Source organism: Hyperoodon ampullatus, assembly GCF_949752795.1.
Source record: "Hyperoodon ampullatus genome assembly, chromosome: 11".
In the NCBI taxonomy this organism is placed as follows: domain Eukaryota; kingdom Metazoa; phylum Chordata; class Mammalia; order Artiodactyla; family Ziphiidae; genus Hyperoodon; species Hyperoodon ampullatus.
This window is the reverse complement of record NC_136924.1, coordinates 92,740,565-92,761,473: the sequence shown is the minus strand read 5'-3', so window position 1 is coordinate 92,761,473 and position 20,909 is coordinate 92,740,565.

Sequence of the window (20,909 nt, the reverse complement as noted above, 5' to 3'; positions counted from 1 at the left end):
GAATCTCCAGGACCCAGGGAGGGAAAGCCTGGTAGACTCAAAGCACCAGCAAATGGAAGATTTGGTTTACTTCTGAATTTTGAGGAATTATGTAGCCTGATACCCCTCGTTGTCTGGGGTGTGAATTCTGTTGGCTTTGGTTCACAAAGGTGGAGGAACCAGTTAATTTAAATGTCAGATCCTATGATCAGAAGCATTCTTTTCCTGGATAACAAGGTTTGAGGTTCTAGCCCATGTAAGACTAATTTACCATGAGTTTCTATCGTAGCTCTTCTGGTAATGCTTGACTTACCTGGGAGTCACTCATACAGCAGATGCAGCCTTCTGAAACACAGCTGAGAAAGCAGAAGGGAGCAAAAAAGCCCTTTGGGTGGCCAACATGGGCATCAAAAGTCCACAGAGCGATGCCTCCTGTCTTAGAGACTACTTCCTTTTATTTCCGGCATGACCTAATAAGTTTAATTCTACTCTACAGCAGATTAGAATCGGTGCATTAATGGGGCATGGAGGAACTTTTGGAAACAGAAGCAAGAAGCTGGCATCTTTATGGTGAGGGAGCAGAAAGAAGAATTATAAAAGCACAAATAAAAATGCAAGAAACATAGTCTGAAGTAAGGGCAAATAACTCTCTACAATTCCAAGGCCCAAGAGTTCATTACTTTTCGACATCAAAGTTCAGTATTGGAGGTTATAATTATTTATTTGTTCTACAAATGTATATTGGGAGCCCGAGTACACCACCAGGTACTGGGTATGTAATGACAGAAATGGTTCTGTTCTTATGGAGGGTAAATAAATTATGTTGGGTCAGTTCTGTTTAGAAAAGTAGAGAATGCTCCACATATTTAGAAAGAGTTCCATACCAATGAAAAATGTTTAAATGATTCGATTCCCCAAATTTTAGGCTCCAGGAATCTGGGAGAATCCATTATGTTAAACAGTTCATTTCCCTCTGGACCTAATAAATGAGGCATTAATCATATCACCATGACATTGTTATTAGTTTGAAATTAAGAGCAGTATGCATATGTATTATTTTCTGAAGACACAGATGTCTGCTTTATCCTTTAATTATTGCCAACGCCTGTGACATTATACACATTATACATTTCAGCTCAATTAAGGCAGCCTACTACTCCTGGGGGTGTGGAGACCCGGGCACAAGCTTGCTCTTTGATGAGAGGCAATGACACATTCCAGAAAGGAGAAAGTAAAGAGACAGCACAGGGTACAAGGGATCCCCAGTTTTCATTTGTTTATGGAGGACCCTCTTTTTTTTAGCTTCTCTCCCTACCTTTCTCCTAAGCTCCCCTTTTATTTTTTTTTAATATCTTTATTGGAGTATAATTGCTTTACAATCGTGTGTTAGTTTCTGCTTTATAACAAAGTGAATCAGGGACCCTGAACCAAGGTGGCGGAGTAGAAGGACGTGCTTTCACTCCCTCTTGTGAGAACACCAGAATCACAACTAGCTGCTGGACGATCATTGACAGGAAGACACTGGAACTCACCAAAAAAGATACCCCACATACAAAGACAAAGGAGAAGCCACAATGAGATGGTAGGAGGGGCACAATCACAGTAAAATCAAATCCCATAACTGCTGGGTGGGTGACCCACAGACTGGAGAACACTTATACGACAGAATTCCACCCACTGGAGTGAAGGTTCTGAGCCCCACGTCAGGCTTCCCAACCTGGGGGTCTGGCAACAGGAGGAGGAATTCCTAAAGAATCAGACTTTGAAGGCTAGTGGGATTTGATTGCAGGACTTTGACAGGACTGGGGGAAACAGAGACTCCACTCTTGGAGGGCACACACAAAGTAGTGTGTGCATCGGGACCCAGGGGAAGGAGCAGTGACCCCAGGGGAGACTGAACCAGACTTACTTGCTAGTGTTGGAGTGCCTCCTGCAGAGGTGGGGGGTGGCTGTGGCTCACCATGGGGACAAGGACACTGGCAGCAGAAGTTCTGGGAAGTACTCCTTGGCGTGAGCCCTCCCAGAGTCTGCCATTAGCCCCACCAAAGAGCCCAGGTAGGCTCCAGTGTTGGGTTGCCTCAGGCCAAACAACCAACAGGGAGGGAACCCAGCCCCACCCATCAGCAGTCAAGCGGATTAAAGTTTTACTGAGCTCTGCCCACCAGAGCAACAGTCATCTCTACCCACCACCAGTCCCTCCCATCAGAAAACTAGCACAAGCCTCTTAGATAGCCTTATCCAACAGAGGGCAGACAGCAGAAGCAGGAAGACCTACATTCCTGCAGCCTGTGGAACAAGAACCACATTCACAGAAAGATAGACAAGATGAAAAGGCAGAGGGCTATGTACCAGATGAAGGACCAAGATAAAACCCCAGAAAAACAACCAAATGAAGTGGAGATAGGCAATCTTCCAGAAAATGAATTCAGAATAATGATAGAGAAGATGATCCAGGACCTGGGAAAAAGAATGGAGGCAAAGATCGAGAAGATGCAACAAATGTTTAACAAAGACCTAGAAGAATTAAAGAACAAACAAACAGAAATGAACAATACAATAACTGAAATGAAAACTACAGGGCTTCCCTGGTGGCGCGTGGTTAAGAATCCGCCTGCCAATGCAGGGGACATGCGTTTGAGCCCTGGTCTGGGAAGATCCCACATGTCTCGTGTCCACTAGAGAAAGCCCACCCAACGAAGACCCAACGCAGCCAAAAATAATAAATAAATAAAATAAATAGTAAATTTATTGGGCTTCCCTGGTGGCGCAGTGGTTGAGAGTCCGCCTGCCGATGCAGGGGACACAGGTTCGTGCCCCTGTCTGGGAAGATCCCACATGCCGTGGAGCAGCTGGTTCCGTGAGCCATGGCCTCTGAGCCTGCGCGTTCGGAGCCTGTGCTCCACAATGGGAGAGGCCACAGCAGTGGGAGGCCTGCAAACCACCCCCTCAAAAAAACAAACAAACAAAAACAACTACACTAGAAGGAATCAATAGCAGAATAACTGAGGCAGAAGAACGGATAAGTGACCTGGAAGACAGAATGGTGGAATTCACTGCTGCAGAACAGAATAAAGAAAAAAGAATGAAAAGAAATGAAGACAGCCTAAGAGACATCCGGGACAACATTAAACACAACAACATTCGCATTATAGGGGTCCCAGAAGGAGAAGAGAGAGAGAAAGGATCAGAGAAAATATTTGAAGAGATTATAGTCAAAAACTTCCCTAACATGGGAAAGGAAATAGCCACCCAAGTCCAGGAAGTGCAGAGAGTCCTATACAGGATAAACCCAAGGAGAAACACTCTGAGACACATAGTAATCAAATTGGCAAAAATTAAAGACAAAGAAAAATTATTGAAAGCAGCAAGGGAAAAATGACAAATAACATACAAGGGAACTCCCATAAGGTTAACAGCTGATTACTCAGCAGAAACTCTACAAGTCAGAAGGGAGTGGCATGATATACTTAAAGTGATGAAAGGGAAGAAACTACAACCAAGGTTACTTGACCAAGCAAGGATCTCGTTTAGATTCAATGGAGAAATCAAAAGCTTTACAGACAAGCAAAAGCTAAGAGAATTCAGCACCACCAAACCAGCTCTACAACAAATGCTAAAGGAACTTCTCTAAGTGGGAAACACGAGAGAAGAAAAGGATCTACAAAAACAAACTGAAAGCAATTAAGAAAATGGTCATAGGAACATACATATCGATAATTACCTTAAATGTGAATGGATTAAATGCTCCAACCAAAAGACACAGGCTTGCCAAATGGATACAGAAACAAGACCCATATATATGCTGTCTACAAGAGACCCACTTCAGACCTAGGGACACATTCAGACTGAAAGTGAGGGGATGGAAAAAGATATTCCATGCAAATGGAAATCAAAAGAAAGCTGGAGTAGCAATACTCATATCAGATAAAATAGACTTTAAAATAAAGAATGTTACAAGAGACAAGGAAGAACACTACATAATGATCAAGGGATCAATCCAAGAAGAAGATATAACAATTATAAATATATATGCACCCAACATAGGAGCACCTCAATACATAAGGCAACTGCTAACAGCTATAAAAGAGGAAATCGACAGTAACACAATAATAGTGGGGGACTTTAACACCTCGCTTACCCCAATGGACAGATCATCCAAAATGAAAATAAATAAGGAAACAGAAGCTTTAAATGACACAATAGACCAGATAGATTTAATTGATATTTATAGGACATTCCATCCAAAAACAGCAGATTACACTTCCTTCTCAAGTGTGCATGGAACATTCTCCAGGATAGATCACATCTTGGGTCACAAATCAAGCCTTGGTAAATTTAAGAAAATTGAAATCATATCAAACATCTTTTCTGACCACAATGCTATGAGATTAGAAATGAATTACAGGGAAAAAAAAGGAAAAAACACAGACATATGGAGGCTAAACAGTACATTACTAAATAACCAAGAGATCACTGAAGAAATCAAAGAGGAAATAAAAAAATACATAGAGACAAATGACAATGAAAACACAATGATCCAAAAACCTATGGGATGCAGCAAAAGCAGTTCTAAGAGGTAAGTTTATAGCTATACAAGCCTACCTCAAGAAACAAGAAAAATCTCAAATAAACAATCTAACCTTACACCTAAAGGAACTAGAGAAAGAAAAACAAACAAAACTCAAAGTTAGCAGAAGGAAAGAAATCGTAAAGATGAGAGCAGAAATAAATGAAATAGAAACAAAGAAAATGAGAGCAAAGATCAATAAAAGTAAAAGCTGGTTCTTTGAGAAGATAAACAAAATTGATAAACCATTAGCCAGACTCACAAGAAAAAGAGGGAGAGGACTCAAATCAATAAAATTAGAAATGAAAAAGGAGAAGTTACAACAGACACCACAGAAATACAAAGCATCCTAAGAGACTACTACAAGCAATTCTATGCCAATAAAATGGACAAACTGGAAGAAATGGACAAATTCTTAGAAAGGTATAACCTTCCAAGGCTGAACCAGGAAGAAATAGAAAATATGAACAGACCAATCACAAGTAATGAAATTGAAACTGTGATTAAAAATCTTCCAACAAACAAAAGTCCAGGACCAGATGGCTTCACAGGTGAATTCTGTCAAACATTTAGATAAGAGCTAACACCCATCCTTCTGAAACTCTTCCAAAAAATTGCAGAGGAAGGAACACTCCCAAACTCATTCTGTGAGGCCACCATCACCCTGATACCAAAACCAGACAAAGATACTACAAAAAAGAAAATTACAGACCAATATCACTGATGAATATAGATGCAAAAATCCCCAACAAAATACTAGCAAACAGAATCTAACAACACATTAACAGGATCATACACCATGATCAAGTGAGATTTATCCCAGGGATGCAAGGATTCTTCAATATATGCAAATAAATCAATGTGATACACCATGTTAACAAACCGAAGAATAAAAACAATATGATCACATCAACTGATGCAGAAAAAGCTTCTGACAAAATTCAACACCCATTTATGATAAAAACTCTCCAGAAAGTGGGCATAGAGGGAACCTACCTCAACATAATAAAGGCCATATATGACAAACCCACAGCAAACATCATTCTCAATGGTGAAAAACTGAAAGCATTTCCTCTAAGATCAGGAACAAGACAAGGATGTCCACTCTCACCACTATTATTCAACATAGTTTTGGAAGTCCTAGCCATGGCAATCAGAGAAGAAAAAGAAATAAAAGGAATACAAATTGGAAAAGAAGAGGTAAAACTGTCACTGTTTGCAGGTGACATGATACTATACATAGAGAAAACTAAAGATGCCACCAGAAAACTACTAGAGCTAATAAATGAATTTGGTAAAGTTGCAGGGTACACAATTAATGCACAGAAATCTCTTGCATTCCTATACACTAATGATGAAAAATCTGAAAGAGAAATTAAGGAAACGTTCCCATTTACCATTGCAACAAAAATAATAAAATACCTAGGAATAAACCTACCTAGGGAGACAAAAGACCTGTATGCAGAAAACTATAAGACACTGATGAAAGAAATTAGAGATGATACCAACAGATGGAGAGATATACCATGTTCTTGGATTAGAAAATCAATATTGTGAAAATGACTCTACTACCCAAAGCAATCTACAGATTCAACGCAATCCCTATCAAATTACCAATGGCATTTTTTACAGAACTAGAACAAAATATCTTAAGATTTCTATGGAGACACAAAAGACCCCGAATAGCCAAAGCAGTCTTGAGGGAAAAATACGGAGCTGGAGGAATCAGACTCCCTAACTTCGGACTATACTACAAAGCTACAGTAATCAAGACAATATGGTAATCGCACAAAAACAGAAACATAGATCAATGGAACAAGATAGAAAGCTCAGAGATAAACCCACGCACCTATGGTCAACTAATCTATGACAAAGGAGGCAAGGATATACAATGGAGAAAAGACAGTCTCTTCAATAAGTGGTGCTGGGAAAACTGTACAGCTACATGTAAAAGAATGAAATTAGAACATTCCCTAACACCATACACAAAAATAAACTCAGAATGGATTAGAGACCTAAATGTAAGACCGGACACTATAAAACTCTTAGAGGAAAACATAGGAAGAACACTCTTTGACCTAAATCACAGCAAGATATTTTTTGATCCACCTCCTAGAGTAATGGAAATAAAACCAAAAATAAACAAATGGGACCTAATAAAACTTAAAAGCTTTTGCACTGCAAAGGAAACCATAAACAAGACAAAAAGACAACCCTCAGAATGGGAGAAAATATTTGCAAACAAATCAACGGACAAAGGAGTAATCTCCAAAATATATAAACAGCTCATGCAGCTCAATATTAAAAAAAAAAAATCCAATCCAAAAATGGGCAGAAGACCTAAATAGACATTTCTCCAAAGAAGACATACAAATGACCAAGAAGCACGTGAAAAGCTGTTCAACATCACTGATTATTGGAGAAATGCAAATCAGAACTATAAGAGGTATCACCTCACACCAGTTAAAATGGGCATCATCAGAAAATCTACAAACAACAAATGCTGGAGAGGGTTTGGAGAAAAGGCAACCCTCTTGCACTGTTGGTGGGAATGTAAATTGATACAGCCACTATGGAGAACAGTATGGAGGTTCCTTAAAAAACTAAAAATAGAATTACCATATGAGCCAGCAATCCCACTACTGAGCATATACCCAGAGAAAACCATAATTCAAAAAGACACACACGCCGCAATGTTCACTGCAGCACTATTTACAATAGCCAGGTCATGGAAGCAACCTAAATGCCCATCGACAGACGAATGGATAAAGAAGATGTGCTACATATATACAATGGAATATTACTCAGCCATAAAAAGGAACAAAATTGGGTCATTTGTTGAGACATGGATGGATCTAGAGACTGTCATACAGAGTGAAGTAAGTCAGAAAGAGAAAAACAAATATCGTGTATTAACGCATATATGTGGAACCTAGAAAAATGGTACAGGTGAACTGGTTCGCAGGGCAGAAATTGAGACACAGATGTAGAGAACAAACGCATGGACACCAAGGGGGGAAAGTGGTGGAGGGGTGGTGGTGGTGATGTGATGAATTGGGAGATTGGGATTGACATGTATACACTGATGTGCATAAAATTGATGACTAATAAGAACCTGCTGTAGAAAAAAATAAATAATATAAAATTCAAGAATTAAAAAAAACCAAAGTGCATCAGCTATACATATACATATATCCCCATATCTCTTCCCTCTTGTGTCTCCCTCCCACCCTCCCTATCCCACCCCTCTAGGTGGTCACAAAGCACCTAGCTGATCTCCCTGTGCTATGCAGCTGCTTCCCACTAGCTATCTAAGCCCCCTTTCTAATGCGCGAAAATAAAGAGCCAAAAGGAATCGACTGAATGGAATTAGAACAGAGGTTAGGGGGGCCTGGGGATGTACCGTGCATTTAAAATGAAACGAAACTTAATGCCTCTCGGTTGCCAAGGCAGGAAATTTCTGCCCAGCTGGAAGGGCTGGTTGCTGGAATGCTGGAATCCTTGAGGTGCCTTTCTGGAAAGGCTGAAGGAGGCGAGGTTGTGGGACAGATCCTTTGGGCATCCACACCCTGCTGCAGTCTGGCTGGGGGAATGAGTCAAGTACACCAGGGGTGTCAGGGCAGCTAGATGAGTCTGGCCCAGCAGAGAGATCATTCCAGAATGGGACAGCAATCTGGCGGGATCATTTCTGTGTCAGGGAACCCTGGGCCCAGCAGGCCAGAGATGGTTGAATTGAACAGCTAGCATGGAGCCAGCATTAGAACCAGAGCCAGAATCAATCTAAACTATATTTCTGAAACTACTTGCCATTCCTGGTTTAAGACACACACACACACACACACACACACACACACACACACACACACCAAGAAACAAAGCAAACAACACCCCACCTGTTCTAGAACTCCTCACACAGTCAAATCCAAGAAATCAATTAGATACTACAATTGGGGGAAACTGGGCAAATTATCCCCATGTTATTATTATTGGCCATCACTTCACAAAAGTTTCCATAGAATAAAAATAAATATTTTTTTCCTAGTAAGGAGTTTGGTGGTTTCCTGTCATTAACTTCTTTACCCTTAGTAATGAAGTATACACTCAGAAGTTTATGGTTAGACAAGTTTTACCCTGAGGAGTTAGCAGTCTAATTATAATGAAGACAGACAAGCATAAATACACATAAGTGCTCCTCTCATCAAAATAACCTCCAGGTAGGGTCTCTGCTCTGTGGCTTCTGAACACCCCAATCTCTTAAATATGGCGTCTAGGATGGCAGGGTGTTCTAGGTGTCTGTAGTGCTGGGTGACTGCATTTATGGGGTTAAAATGGTGTTCTGCCTCCTTGGAGCCTGAGCTTTGAACCCACACGTGGGCAGGAGCGGCCCTTGCCCGCTGCTCAGTTGACAGCACTTCTCAAAGCATCCACAGTGGCCAGTCCACATAACCTTAGTGGTCTAGGTCTACCACCAGTGAAGGAGCTTGCACCAAAACATCGACCACCCATGCCGCTAAGCACACTGTTAGGTTCTACTGCCATTTTAAAATAAGACCTCTGGATCAAAGGTGGACCAGCTTTCTCCGTAAAGGGCCAGATAGAAAATATTCTAGGCTTTGCTGGACAGTCTCTATCACAACTAGTCAATGCTGCTGTTTGGTAGCGCTAAAAGAGCCATAGACAATGCACCTCGAATGGGTGTGACTGTATTCTAATACAACTTTAAAAAAAAAATAAATTGTATGTATGTATTTATTTATTTATTTATTTTTGGCTGTGTTGGGTCTTCGTTGCTGTGCACGGGCTTTCTCTAGTTGCAGTGAGCTGGGGCTCCTCTTGGTTGCGGTGCGCGGGCTTCTCATTGCGGTGGCTTCTCTTGTTGCGGAGCAGGAGCTCTAGGCTCACGGGCTTCAGTAGTTGTGGCACGCGGGCTTCAGCAGTTGTGGCTCATGGGCTCTAGAGCGCAAGCTCAGTAGTTGTGGTGCACGGGCTTGGTTGCTCCATGGCATGTGGGATCTTCCCAGACCAGGGCTCGAACCCCTGTCCCCTGCACTGGTGGGTGGATTCTTAACCACTGTACCACCAGGGAAGTCCCAACTGTTTTTTCTTAAAACAAAAATTGGGGGACTTCCCTGGCGGTCCAGTGGTTAGGACTTCACCTTCCAATATAGGGGGTGCTGATTCAATTCCTGTTCAGGGAGCTGAGGTCCCACATGCCTTGCGGCCAAAAAACCAAAACATAAAACAGAAGCCGTATTGTAACAAATTCAATAAAGACTTTAAAAAAATGGGTGATTAAAAAAATAAATGAAAATAAACAAAAACTGGCACAAGCAGGAAGTGACCAGTGCGTTGGATGTGGCTTGGGGGTGGAGGAGGGGCTGCAGCTGGCCAACCTCTGCTCTAGACGAAGGAGGCTGTTTGTGATTACATTCTGGTGTGAGTGCCTCACCTTGAATACTGCTGGACTAGACAACATATGGAGGCCACACGAGGCAGGATCCCAGGGCCCATCCACCTGTTGCTGGGGAGACCACGGACAAAGATGTTCTCTCCTTGGATAATGATTTGATCAGAGGAAACATCTACCCTTTGGCCACCCTGCCTTTTCTCCAAACTCATCCATGGCTTTAGCACCTCTGCCAATTCTTATAACTTAACTTAGTAAATGCCCACCTCCTTTTCCCCAGTCTCCTTCTCAGTCTCCTTCTGCACTATTCCCCACCTTCTTGCCTCTCTCTCACTTCTAGTTCTCTGCTCTGGTTAACCTAGTTTGGGGCCAGTTATCCCAAGTTCCACCCTCTGCCACCAACAGTGCTGCTTCTGCGAATGTCTAGTAAGGCAGATCCTCCTTTTCCCACTTGTAGTCGCAAAATGATCAAGGCCAGCCTTTTTGGGTCATATTTCTTCTTGTCTAGATGTCCAGATCCTCCCTCTGGAGTTCTATGCTATTAAGTCTTCTACCTCTTGCTTCCCTGGATGCTAGTTCTTAAAGACTTCCTTGTATTTGTCATCAATAAGACCCTATGCTCCAAGAGTAAGTTTCCGTGCTATGCTGCTTTTTTTTTTTTTTTTTTTTTTTTTGCGGTACACGGGCCTCTCACTGTTGTGGCCTCTCCCATTGCGGAGCACAGGCTCCAGACGCGCAGGCTCAGCGGCCATGGCTCACGGGCCCAGCCGCTCCGCGGCATGTGGGATCCTCCCGGACCGGGGCACGAACCCGTGTCCCCTGCATCGGCAGGCAGACTCTCAACCACTGCGCCACCAGGGAAGCCTGGGTCTCCTAATCTTTTTTTTTTTTTTTAAATTTTATTTATTTATTTATTTGTTTGTTTGTTTGTTTGTGGCTGTGCTGGCTCTTCGTTTCTGTGTGAGGGCTTTCTCTAGTTGCGGCAAGTGGGGGCCACTCCTCATCGCAGTGCGCAGGCCTCTGACTATCGCGGCCTTTCTTGTTGCGGAGCACAGGCTCCAGACGCGCAGGCTCAGTAATTGTGGCTCACGGGGCCGCGGCATGTGGGATCCTCCCAGACCAGGGCTCGAACCCGTGTCCCCTTCATTGGCAGGCAGATTCTCAACTCACTCTCACTGCGCTACCAGGGAAGCCCAAAGGGTCTCCTAATCTTGATGAGCTTCTCTGGTCCCTTCAATCTTGCCTCAGGTGGTTTCTTGGCTTCTCCTCCCTTGATCAGCAAGTGTTCACATCTGCCCTTTGGAACTCAGGGAAGGTCATGGAGGCTGGAGTCTTGCCTACAAGAAACGGGGGACAAAAAGGCCTCCGTGCCCCGGAGCCCCACAGGGCCCTCTCGGTTTCAACCATGAAGGACCAAAACACACCATGTGGCTGGCGTAGCCAGAGGGAACACTGTGTTCACTCCCTAGCAGCCCCGCAGTCTCCACCCTCCCTTCTCATCACTGGCCACTTCCCTCCAGTGTTAACTACTTCCTGAAGTGACCAGAGAGACCATTCTAGGCCTCAGTCCTGCTGTGCCAGTTCTGGCTCACAGAGTGTTGTTTTCTAGCTGAAAAGGATGTGTTTCTATTTCCTAAGCCTCTTGTCATCTAAGGATCATCAAGTCTTCTGGAGACTTTGCATCACTACTAAACTCACTCATGACCCTAAATGTAGGTGGGTGTTGTGTGCTTATTTAGTAGTTAGACTGTGGCACAGCTGCTCTCGGGGAATCCATGGACTAGACTTTGGCCTGGATGGAAGCCTAGATGATACACTACTTTCCACTTTGTCATTCAGACCGTGAGATGGGCATCTTGTGGAATCATGGAAATATTGACTTTTTCATTTCCCTGGAAAGAAAGGGAAGTGAGTTTCATATTTAGAGCCTCTGGAGAAATTAAGAAAACAACAATGGAATTTTTGGACTAGAATTTATTCAAGATAACTTAGGTGTTCTAGCTAAAGCCTGGAGGGAGGCTTTATCAATTAGAATCAGATCAGGTCACATATAACAAAGAAACCAAAATAACAGTGTTTTAAACAAAATAGAAATTTATTTTCTATATTTTCTTCTATATAAGAAGTCTAGGGGTAAGCTGTCTAAGGTTGGTACAATCATGCACAGTGTCAGGGACTCAGACTTCAGTGTTCATACTCTGTTATCCTCTGCATGTGGTTTTCCTCTCAAGGTCCTGAGTGGCTGCTCAAGCTCCAGCTATCACATCCATACTCCCAACAGCAGAAATAAGGAGGGGACAATTAAGAAGGGGGTTAAGTGGCACCTGACAACTGTCCTATATAGCGATTTCCTGGAAGCTGTCACACATCACTTCTGCTTATAACACATGGGCCAGAACTTAGTGGAGCCTGGGAAATGTCATTTCTCTAGTTGACAAGGTGAGAATAGACGCTACAGTAGGCAACTAGCAGCCTCTGCCACAAATCCCACAAGCAAGAAACCAGCACTGTACATGTGATCAGAGAGTGAACACACCCTTGCCTCTCCCCTCTGCTTCTTAACAAAGAGGCCTGTGCCTCAGAGAATCATGTAACAGCTGTAGGGGCCCTCCAGAAAGTCACTAAGCCTCACATCTGTGTGATATATTTAGCACTGGTCTTAATTAAATGCCAGGGAAAGGCAGGGTCACCCCATTTGCTACCACCCTAGCCCTCCAAGTTTCTTGAGAACATCAGTATGGATGTTCCTAACTTTCCCCCAGACCTTCAGCTGTTTGAATGCTACACAAGAGGTACCCAGCCTCCTTCTGAGCAACCGTGAACGTGCACTTCCTCTGTCACCTAGACAATACATATATGAGTGGCGACCGAGGACACAGGAGGGAAGAGGAAGTAGCGGTTCAAGCGGAGAAGGGATGGTGGGTGAAGAGGAGGAAGGGAAGGGTGGGCCAGCCCAGCCCTGTACAAACATGTGAATGAATCCAGTTTCTTTCCAGGGTCCGTCCCTCTCTTTGGACACGATTCCCTTCCTTTGTTCTCCATGTCCTCACTCCCCTCTAGTCACCCACCCTCAGGTCCTCCTTTGCTCTGCCTTGACCAGTCTCTCCCTCCTTTTGTCCCACTCCAAAGCTGCACTACATCATAAGGGAGTCCCATAAGTGATAGCACTTAAATAATGGCTAATAAATCACAGGCTCTCAAAATACGTTATATTTATTCACTCTCCCCTGTAAGTCTGATAAGCTTGTTCACTGCCAGAATGGTCACAATAGGAGTGTGCTCCTCCCAGAAGCCATATTTACCTTGTCAGAGAGATTTCTAAGCCTGAACTCAAAGATACATTTATCACCTTCCAAAGAATCCTAGTAAAGCGAAAGGAATTAGGGGGTGACCCTGTGGGACTAGGGCTGGGGCTCTGGGGCCCTAACAGGAAGGAGGGAGAGGTAAAGTAGGGCTCACTTCCAGCCCCAAACTGGGGTGTTCCTAGCAGTGTCAGTCCACACCGTGACTGATCCATAATGAATAAATACGCAAGCAGAGATTTCATGAATGGACAATTTGCAAAGCTGTGGGATCACATCGAGAGGACCACAAGGATAAACACGGTGGAAAACCCACGCAACCTCTCAGCCTGATGGCGCAGGGGAAAAGGGTGGCTAGCCGCCCTGGAGAGAGTCATGACTCTCAGAGAAGACAGGAGTTTGACGGGAGTTGTGGCGTTGGGTAGAAGACCACAGCCACTGCCTGAACATGGCTCGGCAGGAGGGAATGAATCCCCAGACCTCTCTCTTCCCTCCCCCCAGTCTCTCACCTGCGCCTCCCATTGGCCAAACCCACTGGAAGGCAAAGGTGCAAGGGAGTCTGGGTAATAGTCTGAAGAGTTCAGCCTCTCAAGGGCAGGGTGGAGAAAGATGGAAAGTGGACCTGGAGGGGCAGATAGAAAATGTTTTAGCACATTAACCTCTGGAAGCTTATATTTTAGTGCAGGAGACTAGTGTGCACATAATTCTAATTAGACAGATCTGACCTGGTGACTTTGCTGGGGAAGAGGGTTCCCTGTAGGAGCTAAGGAAGATAAAGTTGGATTGTTATTAGGACCACTTGGTGGAGAATTTCTAGACTTAAGGTTGAAGAAAGAAAACAGTACAGAGCAGCCATCAAGGTCATAAATAGAATGTATTCTTTGACTCATTTTATACTTTTCAGGGGTTTCTGTCAGTCCCTTAGTACAGTCTGGAAATCCTCAAATCAGCTGTAAGTATTAATCAGAATAACCCGTCTTTCCTCCCTCCCTCCCTCCCTTCCTTCTTTCCTTCCTTCCAACAAATGTTGAGTCCTTTGCACATGGCGGGCACCATGTTAGCCATCTGCTTCTGCTTGGTATCAGTTCTGGGGTGGCTCTTTGTCATCATGGATCCTTTCTCTCTCTCCTGCAGACTAGTTTTCCAGACCCTTTTCTTTTCTTTCTTTCTTCTTTTTTTTTTTTTTGCGGTACACGGGCCTCTCACTGTTGTGGCCTCTCCCGTTGCAGGCCACAGGCTCCGGACGCGCAGGCTCAGCGGCCATGGCTCACGGGCCCAGCCGCTCTGCAGCGTGTGGGATCTTCCTGGACCGGGGCACGAACCCGTGTCCCCTGCATTGGCAGGCGGACTCCCAACCACTGCGCCACCAGGGAAGCCCTCCAGACCCTTTTTGAGAGGCAGTGATGCTTCATTGTTGCTAAGGTTGGAAAGAAGCAAGAGGTGAAGGTTTTTCATGAGGAATAAGCCGTGTGGACTATGTATTTAAGTTCAAGCATGGACAGAGGAGTAGAGGGAAAGAATGGGATTCTGGAAACTCTGGGCTAGAAGGTGAAGGCTGTGGGGCAACAGGGAAGGGAATGTCTTGGAAATTCAGTCTTATAGAGGGAACGTCTTTAAATGCGAACTCATGTCACTTTCCTTTCTCCCTCTCCACAAGAAATCGGCACAAATGTGGAGGAAAAGCTACCTCAGCAGGTGAAGAGAGAGCCCTCTCTCAGCTCACTTGATCCAGAACTGACCCTGTTTCAGATCTCAACCGGGAAGTCAGTAGTGTACAAGTTCCATTCAAATAGTCCTAGAACCATTAGGCAATGCAGACAGACTCTTGGCCACTTGGTGTGAATTTCTGGCAATTCCCCTTGCCAACATGCCTCCCTCACCCTGTCTGCCGGCACCTGCCTATTTATCTTTCTCTCATTCTGCCAATAGTCAGTGACCTGATTTCATCATTTCCCTGGAGAACTCCTTTTCAGTCTGTCTCTCCTCTGTTGCTTGGAGCCACTGCTCCTTAATAACTCAGTATGTCTGGCCAGCCTATACTGAAGTATCTCTGAGGCATCCCCCCAAGGATACCAATTTTTACTGAGAATCAATTTTTTTTTTTTTTTTTTTTTTGCTGTACACGGGCCTCTCGCTGTTGTGGCCTCTCCCATTGCAGAGCCCAGGCTCCGGACGCGCAGGCTCAGCGCCCATGGCTCACGGGCCCAGCCGCTCCACGGCATGTGGGATCTTCCCGGACCGGGGCATGAACCCATGTCCCTTGCATCGGCAGGCGGACTCTCAACCACTGTGCCACCAGGGAAGCCCCCTGAGAATCAATTTTTATTGATTATTTTATTTATTTTATTTCTTTGCTAGAAAATGTATTTCATTGCTTTCACAATGTCTCCTCCCTTCTCTGATGAGTCTTCAAATGTCAACAGGGTCGCCATCTTGGTTTCCACTTTGAACAGCACAGTTGTCAAGAGCACTGATATCAGACTGCCTGGCGTTGAAGTCTGCTCCTGCTGTTAGCATCAATGCGATCTTGGGTAAGCCACTTAACCACTCGGAGCCTTAGTTGTCTCATCTGTAAAATGGGAATGCGAATTGCCCTAATTTTGTAGGACTGTTGTGGGGATTAAAGGAGTCAATATGTATAAGATTCTGGGCCCCATGTTTGACCCATTACGTGTTCTCAATAACAGTATGCTTATATCATTACCATGTTGGGGTTATTATTATGGCCCAGGGTACAGTATAGTGCTCTTTAGGGTACAGTGTGCTGATTCCATCTGTAAACTGAGTTCTGTGCTCAGTTACAGGGGTCTTCTAAGCAAAGAGGTGACTTAGTTCTCAGGCTTATCTCCATGTAAAACTCCATCTTCTCAAGAAGGGGAGACTAGGGTAGGGTTCCAGCTCTGGTCGTTAAAGGCAACTGTCGGCTTCTTCTAGAGCTTCCTTGCAATCAGGGAATCAACTCATGTTGGAGCTGAAGGTCCTTAGAGAAATTTTAGCCCACATTGGGCATTTCTCAGTTGAAAAACAGATGAGACTTAGAAGTTATGGTCACTTGCCTAAGGTCAACTGGGACCTAGTGGCAGCCTGGGCTAGAAGCCTGGTCTCTTAACTCCCAATGCAGTGTTCTCTCTACACAAGAGGGCTTTTCATGTTTTATAGATTTCATCTATATCTATCTATCTACCTATCCATCCATCCATTTCATTTATCTGAATCGTTTCCTCTTAAATTACATCTTTTCCTGAGTCCACGTTTATGAAGAGGGAAAGCTGTGTGCTCTGGCTGAAGGGAGATGTAGGACCTGGACCCTGCACACTGGATTTTCCTTTGCCTTCTGCAGCAGCCTTGAGTCTGCCCCCATCTCTATCTTATCAGTACTTGTGTATCTGTTTCTTTGACATGGTGTCACATTCCATTTTTCAAACCAGTTTTTCTGGTATATGGAGTTATGGAACCTATTCTGTCTTAAAAGGGGGTTGTTAGCTAATACTCTCCATATAATATATTGTAAATGGAGAAGTTTGGGGGCAGATTACCTTGAACTTTGGTTGTTGCAAGGAACCTGGAAGCCAGCCTGACTCCATTAACGTTGGCCAAAGTTCTAGAGGATGGGAAGGACCCTAAAGAAAACAAGCCTACACCCCACTTTCATCAACCTGAATATTTCTGTCCTTAGCTTGCAGCACACCCAGCCTCGAGTTCCAAAAATTCCATTTAATTTTTTGGCTTCTATATTCACTCAGTTACAAGTGGACCAGAAGGAGTCTTGGCACTAAAAGTCTGCAAGGAAAAGGCTGTTTCTTTTAACTTCGTTGCCCAACTCTGCAGACATTTTAGGTTCAGATAAGGTTTTGGGTGGCCAGTCAGTTCTTTCTACATGTTGTTCTGAAATGAACCCAAACTCTGCCACTTTCTGAGAATCCCTGGTCAAATCGTGGCAATAAGAAGCTGAAACTCCTGATTCCGAAGCCAAGTTTTCCTAAAGGTCGTTTCTCCTCTGCGGCCCTTCTCTCAGCCTTCTTTTTACCTTCAGGTCATGAGAGGTGGGGGTGGGGGGTGGGTATAGTCTGAGCTTTTCCCTCTGACCCTGTGAATGGCTGCTTGGCGGCATCTGTGTGTATGGTCTGGTTGTTCACTTGAGAAGTAAGAGGAAGATTTTTTGGAAGCATTATCTCAGCTTTCTGGGCTATTGCTTATTTTTAAACCATCAGTGTCTGCTCTGGTCAATTGAGCCTTCCACTGTAGGGGTTATAAGGAGAGTTAAGTGTGTAGTTTCTCACTACTTGGTTAGCCGTGTGCGTGTGTGTGTGCGTGTGTGTTTCAGTGAAAAGGAGAAAGGGCAAGTTCAAGGGGCCCCATTATCTTCTAAGGTCCGGGAGGGCAGGGAACATATCTGATTGGTTGATGCTGTTTCTTCCGCCCCTGCCACATACTTGGTACATAGTAAACACTCAATAAAGATTGGTTAAAAGAATGAATGAGCATCTCTCTTCCTGTATCAGTAGATCTTCTCTTCTGTTTCAGACTTAAAAAGTACATTAGCCTCTGAGATCCAGGATATGGACTTCAGTGGATTGTCTGGATCTGTGGAAACTGGTCAGTAGGGCAAACTTCAAGTCAAGGAGGTAACTTATGTGGTATGTTTTGAAGGGTGTTGTGAGTTCTTAATGCCCAAAACAATCCTATAATTCAACGCTCGACAGTCTACCATTTAGGATGAATTTATTTGAGTTTTGAGTGTTATTTATCCAGCAGAAGTTCTCTATGAGAATTTTAGTATTCCTGGTGGGACACCTCCTTTAGATTTCTTTGTAAATTTGTGGACCCGCAAGCTGTGTGGGTGGATCATGGGTTCTGGAGCCAGAAGAGCCTGAGTTCTAACTTCATTGCCACCATTTACCATCTGTGGGACTTGGATACATTATTTGACCTCTCTCAGGCTTTCCTTATCTGTAAAATGGGGATAATAATATCTTCCTCTCATAATTATGAACACTAAATGATATTGAATATAGAAGGTGACCAGCCACATGTTGGCTCACAGGAGATACTCAGATAATATGAGGTCTTTTTCCTGTGCTTCTCCTTCCTAAATACCAGGTCCTAGGGAAGAGATTTTGGTGGGGAAGGGGGTAAGAGAGGGTGGTGAGTACAAATCTTGTCACAGATTTAAAAAATTTGTCTGGCACCAGTCCCATTGACTAATATTGCCTAATTGGTATGCAAAACTAGTAAACAGGGAAATATGAAACTTTTGCCAGTTATATAAATTTTATTGGAACAAACTAACAGGCTTGTACAATACCTTTGTGCAAATTAGAAAAAAGTGCCAACATGTGGGTATCAACCCTCTGGGCATGAGGCTTCACAACCAGACTATATGCCTCCAGACACATTTGAAAAGGGGCCATTTCCTCTGGGCAGATGCAGCCCTGAGTCGGGGTGCACAGCTTGGTAGAAAAAGCACAGGCCAGATATTAGCCCCCATCTGCCCCTCAGCCAGTTGCCCCTTTGCAGTGAACTACCTGCTCGATCATATGAAATGGGCTTGCCAACGAGAGACAGCACTCTGCCATAAGCTGGGTCTCGGTCACCAAACATAGTAGAACTTTGTGGAGGAAGCCCTGTTATTTGAAGCAGAAGACTTGGTTCAAATCACTTCTACTTCTAATTCTGTAACCCAGGCCAGAAATATGAAGCAGACAAACACTCCAAACCTCAGTTTCTTCATTTATAAAATAGTTATAACTATATTGTATTAGTTATCAATTGCTGCATGACAAATTATCCCACAACTTTGCAGCTTAGAAAAGAATTAACATTTATTATATCATACAGTTTCTGTGTGTTGGGAATTCAGGAGCAGATTAGCTGGTTCTTGCCTAGGATCTCTTGTGAGGTCTTGGTCAAGATTTTGGTAGGTCAATCAACATAATATGTTATATCAATAGAATGAAGAACAAAACCCACATGATCATGTTTATGAATACAGAAAAAGCATTTGACAAATCTAACACACTTTCATGATAAAAACACTCAATAAAGTAGGAATAGAGGGAACTTCTTTAACTTGGTAAAAGAAATCTATGAAAAACTCATAGCTAACATCTACTTAATGCTGAAAGACTAGATGATTTTCCCTGCAAATCGGGAACAAGATAAGGATGTCACTCATACCACTTCTATTCAACATTTTATTAGAGAATATAGCCAGGGCAGTTAGGCAAGAAAAAGAACTAAAGAGTCATCCAGATTGGAAAGAAAGAAGTAAAACCATCTGTATTTTTAGATGACATGATCTTGTATATAGATAATTCTAAGGAATCCACAAAAACTATTAGAACTAATAAATGAGCTCAGCTAGGTTGCAGGATATATTTGCAATGAAAATGAAATTAAGATATCAATTCTATTTACAATAGTATCAAAAAATAAACAGAAATACATTTAACAAAAGAAGTTTATACTGTGAAAACTAAAACTTGAAATCAATTAAATAAAGTTCAGATGAATAGAAATCATTCTGTGTTCATGGGTCATACTGATGAGTATGTACATAAATCAGAATCTTCATGTACTGCTGTTCAGGACATAAACTGGTTCGGCTACTTTGGAAAACAGTCTGTCTGTTCCCCAGATGGTTAAACGCAAAGTTACTATATGACCCAAGAATTCTACTCCTAGGTATATACCAAAAAGAAATGAAAATATATGTCCACAGGAAGAGTTGTATATGAATATTTATAGCAGCATTATTCATAGTAGACAAAAGTTGAAAATAACCCAAATGTCCATGAACTGAGGGATGGATAAACAAATGTGGTATATCCATACAATGGAATATTATTTGTCCATAAAAATGAATGGTGAAATGGTACCTGCTACAACATGGATGAACCTTGAAAACATGTTAAGTGAAGAAAGCCAGTCACAAAAGACCACATACTAGATGATTACATTTATGTAATATGTCCAGAAGAGGCAAATTTATAGAAACTGAAAGTAGATTAGAAGTTGCTTAGGGCCGGGGAGTATGGGGTCATAGGGAGTTAACAGCTAAAAGATACGAGATTTCTTTTGAGGTGATGAAAATGTTCTAAAACTGACAGTGGTGATGGTTACACATTTATGTGAATACACTTTAAAAAACACTTGTATACTTTAAATGAATTGTACACTTTAAATGGGTGAGTTGTATGATATGCTAAATTGTATTTCAATATAGCTGTTATTTAAAAAAAGATGTTGGGAGAGGCTGCAATTATCTGAATTCTTGATGGGGACTGGAAAATCCAGTTCCAAGTTGCTTCTGGCTGTTGTCAGAAGGCCTCCATTCCCCATTATGTAGACTTCTGCATTGGGCTGCTGAATTAGCCAGCATTCTCCAGAGAAACAGAACCAATAGGTTATATAGATATAGATATAGATAGGTAGATAATTTATTTTAATATAGGAACTGACTCATGCATTTATGGAGACTGAGAAGTCCCAATATCTGCTGCCTGCAAGCTGGAAAACCAAGAAAGCCCATGATGTAATTCAGAGTCCGAAGACTTGAGAATTTGGGGAGCCAACCATGTAAGTCCCAGTCTGAGCCTGAAAACCCAAAAACCAGGAGCGCCAATGTCCACAGGCAGGAGAAGATGGGTGTCTC